Consider the following 7,586-nt stretch of genomic DNA (forward strand, 5'->3'; position numbering starts at 1 on the left):
CAGTTTCCCTAATCTGTGAAATGGGCTTACTGTTTCCTCCTTTACTGAACAGGTCAGATCCTGGAGGCGGTAAAACAGTTTCTGGACCCCAGAAGTAATAATATCCTTATTAAGACTAAAAATACAGTTGAAATGATAAGATGTCTGGAATTTGCTTAAAAGTATTTCAGAAAAAATAAATAAATAAATAAATAAAGGTGCTGGGTCGGGGGGATTGGGGGTGGCGTAATGGACCAGAAAATACTGAAGTTGGCAATAGGCATGTGGGGGTTGATTATGCTATTCTCTCAACTCTTGGTGGTTACTTTAAAAATTCCATGATAAAAAGTTAAAATCATAATAATTTTATACATATTAATAATGAATACATAACGAATAAGCAAAGTGAATGTTTGCCGTGCACCCACCCCTTCAAGCCAGGCCCTGTCTTAAAAAACCTTTCCGCATATTCACTCATTAAAGCCTTATAACGACCCCAGGAGGTAAGTTCTGTTACAGATAAGGAAACTGAGACCCAAACCCAAACGGTATGTGATTGCCTGGGTCCTTGCCCTCCATTTAAATGCCAACGTTGATTGCCTAGGGTTTGGGAGAAGGCAGTGAGGACTTGGCTATCTGATCTCATGGGAGACTTTGCTAATTCTCTTCATCATCATCATCATCATCACAGCCACGAACATTTTTCGAGTACCTGCTATCTGCCAGGCATTGAACATCTGGGAGCACACCTGAGGTGGGTCTCCTGTCATTCTCATTCTTACAGATGAGGAAACTGAGGCACAGAGCAGGAAAGCCCTGTCTGTTTCCAGGGTCACACCGCCGTGCCTGATGCCAGAGCAGGCTGCTATGTGCCTTCCTGTTTAGAATGCCGACACTGTTCCTATGTGCCTTTCGGGAAGACAATGGGGACCTTTCAGAGTGGAGAAGTCAGCCTGGGTCCCATGGGAGAACAGTAATCACAGTGTAGATTTAAACAGCGACACCAGTTGCTGGTTCCTGAAAGCCCACCGTATGCCTGGCTTGGAAGAGCACTGCCTCATTAGGCCCTCCCAGCAGACCCTATGAGGGAGCCAGCACAGGCCCATTTTACAGACAAGAAAACTGAGACCCAGAAAAGGGATCACTTGCTCAGGGTCATGCTGCAATTTAGTAGAAGAGCCAGCATTCCCTCTATGCCTGCCATTTTAAGGGGTTTACAGCCCCAGGAAAAAAGAACTACAAAGAATGACAGACAACACCACCATAGACTGGCAGGCTACCAGTATTAGTTAATCCTCACAACAACCTTTCAAAACTAGGTACTGAAATAAACCCATTTAGTAGAAGGGAAAATGGAGGCCTAGGGCGAGCAAGCCTCTTGCCTGCAGCCATTCAGCCAGCAAGTAGCAGAGCCCGGATTCAAACCAACAGACAGCTGGCTTCCTGAGCTCCACTCTTGATCTCCATGATGCAGGCAAGAACACGCTGCAGGCCACGGGAAGGAGGAAGAGGCAAGGAGGTCACAAGAGGCAAAGACCCCAGAGCAGACAGGTAGGATGAACTGAACAAAAAGGGAGATGATTTCTTTCAAGATGCGATGGCAAAGGAACCTCCTCAGAGTGACCAAATGAGAAAGCACGGGCTCTGGATCTAGCAACCCCACTTCCGGTTTATCCCAAGCATACCCATTCCCCAATAAGACATGTGGACGTGTGCCTTCCAGCTCTGTGAGCAGAATCTTTTGGGAACACCTCCACATCTGCGTATGCCAACAAGGATTCACCCACACCGTGGAATACCATGCAGCCAAGAAAATGACAGAGGAAACACTCCATGTACTGTGCAGTAGGGCCTTCCAGGAAGAAGAAGTGAAAAAACGCACGTGCAGAACAATGGGAAGAGCAGACTACCCTCTGTGCACAATAAATACTTCTAATGCTACAAACACAGATATAAATGTGTGTGTACAGAACATCAGGATTGAGGAGCTGCCTCCGGAGAGGCAAGATGGGGGCCCACCAATGCCAGGGAGGGTGGAGAGGGAGACTTACTATTCTGAATTTGTCCCATGTACACATATCACTTAGAGAGAGAGAAAGAGAGAGAGAGAGAGAGAGAGAGAGAGAGATGCTTCCTCCTCAGAGCCTTCAGACCACCCAGACAGAGTTCATCAAATCCCACAGCAGCTAGTCCAGCCTTGAAAACAACACTTACCTCTAACCTCCTCCTGGACTGGGTCCCAATTTCATAACTGAGCCCCAGGGCCCTGACACACAGTAGGCCCTCACTGGGAACAATTAAAGAAACAAAGGCACTCTCTCCTGCTTCTCCTGCCAACACATTCCCCTGCCACCATAAATACACAAACTCTACACAAAACTAATTGTCACCAAACTAGAAATGTCTCAGAAAACATTCTCTCTCTCCCAGCTGGGGGAACTTGCATGTCACCGAGACACAAAGGCTTCAGTCAATGGGGACGGAACTCTAATGGTGATACTCCAGGCTGGGGAGAATTCTAGAGAAGGAATGAGGAGGGATTCCTTAGGGACAATTCAATGAAACATTTCCCGAAACATGTCCCGTGTGTCTCTAGTGTGCCGCACCCTACACTGGGGAGCCAACTTTCAAGCAGGCCCTCTGCCCTCAAAGAGAGGGGACAAACTCAGATATAAACAGTAAATAAGTGGGGAACAACGCATTCTGATGGCGGCAGCAGTTATGTAGTTCAGGTATCCTACTGTTGCTACTAAGAGTGAGGGTGCCTGGTGGTGGGGGAGACCCAAAAGAGAGCAGGGCAAGATAACCATGCCCCCACCCCTTTCCCCTGTGGGGTGGGAGAGGGAAAAAGGCAGCCCCTCAGTTGCTTTCCAAGCCCAGGCCGCCTGGAAAGGAATGCCATGTTTTCCTGTTTCCAATTAACTTCCCCCACCAGCAGCCCTCTGCATTCTTGAGACCAGGAGTCAAGACAGCCACAGGGGAGAGCTGGGATGGCTGGCGGGAACTCAGCTGGTGGCTGGACCTGGGAAACCCTCCCCACACCCCAGGGCCCCTCCCACCAGGCCCGAGGGCTTGGCACTGAACCCTTGGCCCTGCCACAGACTCAAGGAGGGGAGAAGAAGAAGACCCCACATCCTGAGGGAAGGCTGAGGAAGGTCCCAGAGGCCTCTGGGAAGGAAGTCAGCAGGGAGGGGGGCGGTGCACAGGCCTGTCCCTCTTGGGCCTTACTCATGCTTCCCCCCCTTTAATAAAAAAAAAAAAAAAAAAGAGTTCCTACTTCAGGAAACATTCAGCCTAGAGACCTACAGCCTCCCCCTCCTTTTGCCCACCCAGGAATTATTATTACTTATGCCTATCAGCTCACGAAGGAAGATATTTGCACATTAAGGAAAGGACAGCAGTTGGGAGCAGGGGCTCCCTCAAAAACGTTCTCTCCCCAGCTCTGCTGACAAGTATGGAGCCCCTCTCCCATCTACCCCCAGCCATAGCACAGGCTTCCCCCTAGACTGAGTTTCTTCATCTGTAAAATTGCAAGACCACCTATGTCACCTCCCTCACTGAGTGAGCTGGGCCCTCCCCAGCAATTCTGCCTCAGCCCAACCCCCAAAGGTTTACTCAGCACCAGTGAGGGATGAAGGAGTAGGGTCCCAGGTCAGAGTCGGGGAAGGGCAAGTGTCAACAAAGTGGAATTATGTATAGCCAGCCCTCTCCCACCACAGGGAAATCTCCCAGGGTGGACGCCTTTTTGCTATCACCCTAAAATGCCCAGCACCTGATAATCCTCCCCCACCCTATAAGACACGCCATTATTTCTTATAATAATAAAGAAAAAGAACATGTTTGGAGAATACTTTCACCCACCTCAAGGTCAGCTAAGGGAACTGTGATTATCCGCATTTACAGATGAGAAAACCGAGGACGAGGAAGCTAAATAAGCTGCCTAAGGTCACAGACTAGAACCGGAGTCTGACACCCAGGCCAAGCAGAGAAACGGGCAAGAAACTTCTCTGCCAGCTGCATCAGGGTCCCACGGAGGGTCACAGGGGGAGAGTACAAGGAAGGTCCCCAATAGCTCAGCTTCCCTTCCCACAGGGGCTGAGCAAGCCAAGGCAAATCCCAGCTCAGGTGGAGAAGGAAGATGATTGGGGCCAGCTCCCTGGTGCCTCCTAGCCAGGTCTGGGGCCCCCCATCCCCTGACTCACACACTTCCAACTCTCAGCCCTGGCAGGCAAAAGCTCTGCTTCAGCCACAGGTGAAATGATCCTGCCCTCAGCCCAGCTTCCAGGTGCTCCTTACTTTCCCCAGCTTCCAGGTGTGGCGAAGGGAGGGGAGGCAGGGGCAGGCCGGGGTGGGGGGTAGTGGTGTTCTGACAGCTCTGTCCAGGTATTAACTATATTTGAGACCCAGGTCAACCGAAATCAAAGGGACCAAGTGCCAAAGAGGGATACAGGAGAACCTAGGTAACAGTTTTGAGCTGAGTTGGAGAAAACTGAGAGGGTTACAAATTGGGGCTGTGTGACCCTGGGCAAGCCATTTAACCTCTCTGAGCCTCCATTAGCCTGTCTGTAAAATGGGACTTAATAATAGTCCCAAGTTCCTATTCCAGTTGTGGCCAGTGTGTAATGCACTTAGCATCAGCCAATCCATAAGGCTCCCTGGGCAGGGAGATGTTATTTCCGGCTCCTAGGAGTGGGGTAGCTCTGCAGGAGGGTGGGGGAGGTCCACAGACCCTTAAGTCCCACCTGACATCAGCACAAGAGGATAGTTCCTGAGCTGTCACCTGCCGGTTCTCCCACCACCCCTGAGGTCAGAGTTGAGTCAGTCCCCATCCCTACCCCCCATCCCAGGTGAAAGCACCCAGAACTTATCTCAGGCCTTGGAGTTTTGGGTGTTTCTACAAATTGTTTCCCTGGACAAGCGCCCTGGAAAAGGAGGTGTGAAGGAAGTGCAGACGCTCAGTATATCCTTGTTAGACTATTGGAGGGCTGTGTGACAAAAGGGGCTGACTGCCCCGACTGGAGGCTGAGCAAAGACTGCAGCCCCCCACCCCCGTCTGGGAACGCTGTAGGGCTGGGACCTGTCACCCTGGCCTCCCCGGGAGAGCTGACAAGGCGGCCTCTGACCCCACCTCCCGGGAAGTTCAGCTGCTCAGAACCACAAAGCAAAACAAAGGGGCGCGGAGAGGAAGGAGCCACCACGGTGCCTTCCAATCACCGCTGGCGCCCTCGCCCCAACCAGAGCCCTCCCACGGCTCCTCGCCCGCTTCTCCTCTGGCCGCGGACCAAGGCCTGGGCAGCCCCTGGTCCCTTGTCTCCCCGCGGCCGCCTGTGACAGCAGCCGGGGAGGCAGCCCAAGGGGCAGCCAGGGATGGGAAAACCAGATGGCTCCATTCCTCCTCCCTCCTCCTCCATCCCTCCCTCCGGGTGCCCGGGGCCTGGCCGCCCTCCGCAGGGGCCCGACTCGCCCGGGCTCACCCCAGGGAAAGGGTTGCCTTTGTCTAAAGGTCACCACCCGAGCGCGGTGCCCGGGCTGGGCCTGGTGCCTCCCATTCCCATGCCGAGGGGGTGGTGATGGGGGGGCCGCCCCAAACCCCGGGAGGTGACAGGGGTAAGGCTCACCTCCATCCTCAACCCACCCCCCCGTAATGGACCCCCTCCGGGACCAGCCAGCACACGGAGGAGGGGGTCAACTCCTTTCACTGCTAGGGGGTGGGGGACCAAGTCAACTCTTTTCATTGTTTAGGGGCGGTGGGGAGGGGGAGACCGGGTGGCCTCCTTCCGCATCCATCCCTCCCCAGCTTGCCAGAAGCCCCGTTTCTCCCCGGCATCCCCAAGAGGCATTTGGGGAGGGGGCGCAGGAGACGAGCGAGAAGGGGAGGTGAAGGCTCGCTGCCTCCGGCCGGGAAATCACCATCCGCTGCCCCACTGCCCTCTTCTTCCCCGAAAGGCGGGGAGCAGGGCGAGGGGAGGGGGTCCAGGGCGAGGGGAGGGGGGTCTCCCCGCCCCTCCCCCAGTGGAACGTTAGGTCTCGTTTTTCCGCCGCTCCATTGTATCCCCGGCAGCCGGCGGGAGGGCCGGGGAAGCACCGGGAGCTGGGTTTGGTCAGGGGAGCCGGGGGTGGGGGGGGTCCCCGTAGGATCGGGGCGGCGGTGATGGTGGGAGAGACGCGGGGGGTGGGGGAGCTGCCGGGGGCGGTGGGCGCCGAGCAAAAAAAGAGGTAGCGGGCGCTGCGCCCCGGTTGGGGGGCTGAGTGTGTGAGTGTCGGGGGGGTGGGTTCGGCCCCGGCTCCGGCTCCCCCCACACACACCCTCGCCGCCAACCCCCACTCCCCCCTCGCTTTTGCGCCCTGTCACAGCCCCGACTCGCAGGTAGAGAGAGTTAAGAGATTTAAAGAGAAATTGCTACATTGTGAGAAACTCACCCTGATGTTTGAGCAGCCGTCGGCGCGGGGTCTCCGAGACGGCCCCGCACGGGCTGCACAGGGAGGACCCAGAAGGGGCCGACCGGCCGGGCCGGTCAGCGCACTGCCTGATCGCATGGCGGCCGCCCGGCAGCCTCCGCCGGGCTCCCGCCGCCGCCCCGTGCGGCCCGGGCGCCCCGGCCCTACTCCCGCTCCGGGAAGGACCCCTCAGGTTTGCAAAAAAAAAATTTTTTTTAATTAAATGCAAAAGAAAAAAAAAAAAACCTTTGCAGGTTTTGTGTTCCGCCCCCCCTTCTCCTCCTCCTCTTCCTCCTCCTCCCTCCGCCCTCGCCGGGGGAGGGGCTTGGGGGAGCCACGCCCCGCACTGGGCAAACCAGCCCCGGCGCCCGGCGCAGAGTGGCGGGCAGATCAGCGAATAGGAGGCTGCGGACAGCCGGGGAGGGGACCCTCCGTTCCAGCACCGCCCACTCCCCAGCCCCAGTCGCGGGGGTTTTGGGGGTGCGCCTTGCCAGGCTCCGGTGGAGTTCTGCGATTGCCTCGAACGACGCTCCGGGTTGGGGGGAAGGCTAAAAGGAATTCCCGCTCCCAGACTCCTGGCCAGGCTGGGGAGGGGTCGTCCTGCGCCTTGGACGTGCCCCCGATTCGGGGGACGGTTGCCCAGCGGGAGGACGCGATGGTTCGAAAAGGTAGAGGGAGATGAGGCTGGAGAAAGAGGGGAGGCCCCGCAGGTGGAACCGTGAAGGAGCCGGGAGTTGGAACCAAAAGGGTGGAAGGCGGTGGTGCTTTGGGGCGACCGGCCGGGACTCCCCGGGCTGGCTTGATCACTCACCCCAGTCGGTCTTTGCCGAGCTGCGCCGGCCCCGCGGAGGGTGCCGGGGACGCGGGTCCGTCCTGCCGCAGAGCCTCCTAGAGGCCTCTCCGGCGCCGCTGGTGGATTCCCAGAAGTCCCAGGACGCCGCGGCGGTGCTGGGTCCGTTTCCGCCCCACCTGGCCGTGAAAGCCTCGCGGGCGGGACAGAGATTCACGCGTTCATTCAGGAAACGTGTGGTGAGCGCCTACTGTGTGCCCTTGCCATGCTGAGGGCCCAGCGGGGGCTCAGGACAGTCGAGGCCTGACCTCCTGGGGCGCACAGGCCGGGGGAACCCATATTCTGGTCTCTTAGTACCTTCTGTCTCCGCAGTGCTGAG

At 56.4% G+C, this 7,586-nt stretch overlaps 1 protein-coding gene across 6 annotated transcripts in view; it reads right to left on the reverse strand.

The window, feature by feature from the left end:
• The window catches only part of BICRA (BRD4 interacting chromatin remodeling complex associated protein), a 74,652-nt gene extending 67,329 nt beyond the window's left edge, over positions 1-7,323 (reverse strand). For 3 of the 6 annotated variants that reach the window (XM_074316179.1, XM_074316180.1, XM_074316177.1), the window contains exon 1: positions 6,400-6,688. The gene's annotated coding sequence lies outside the window, so the exon portion shown is untranslated. Of the gene's footprint in view, positions 1-6,399; positions 6,689-7,228 lie in introns of those variants that run through there. The other 3 variants (XM_074316182.1, XM_074316181.1, XM_074316178.1) reach the window with 2 other exon arrangements.
• Positions 7,324-7,586: the final 263 nt, after the last annotated feature.

The sequence above is a fragment of the Rhinolophus sinicus genome, linkage group LG11 (assembly GCF_036562045.2).
Source record: "Rhinolophus sinicus isolate RSC01 linkage group LG11, ASM3656204v1, whole genome shotgun sequence".
Taxonomy (NCBI): domain Eukaryota; kingdom Metazoa; phylum Chordata; class Mammalia; order Chiroptera; family Rhinolophidae; genus Rhinolophus; species Rhinolophus sinicus.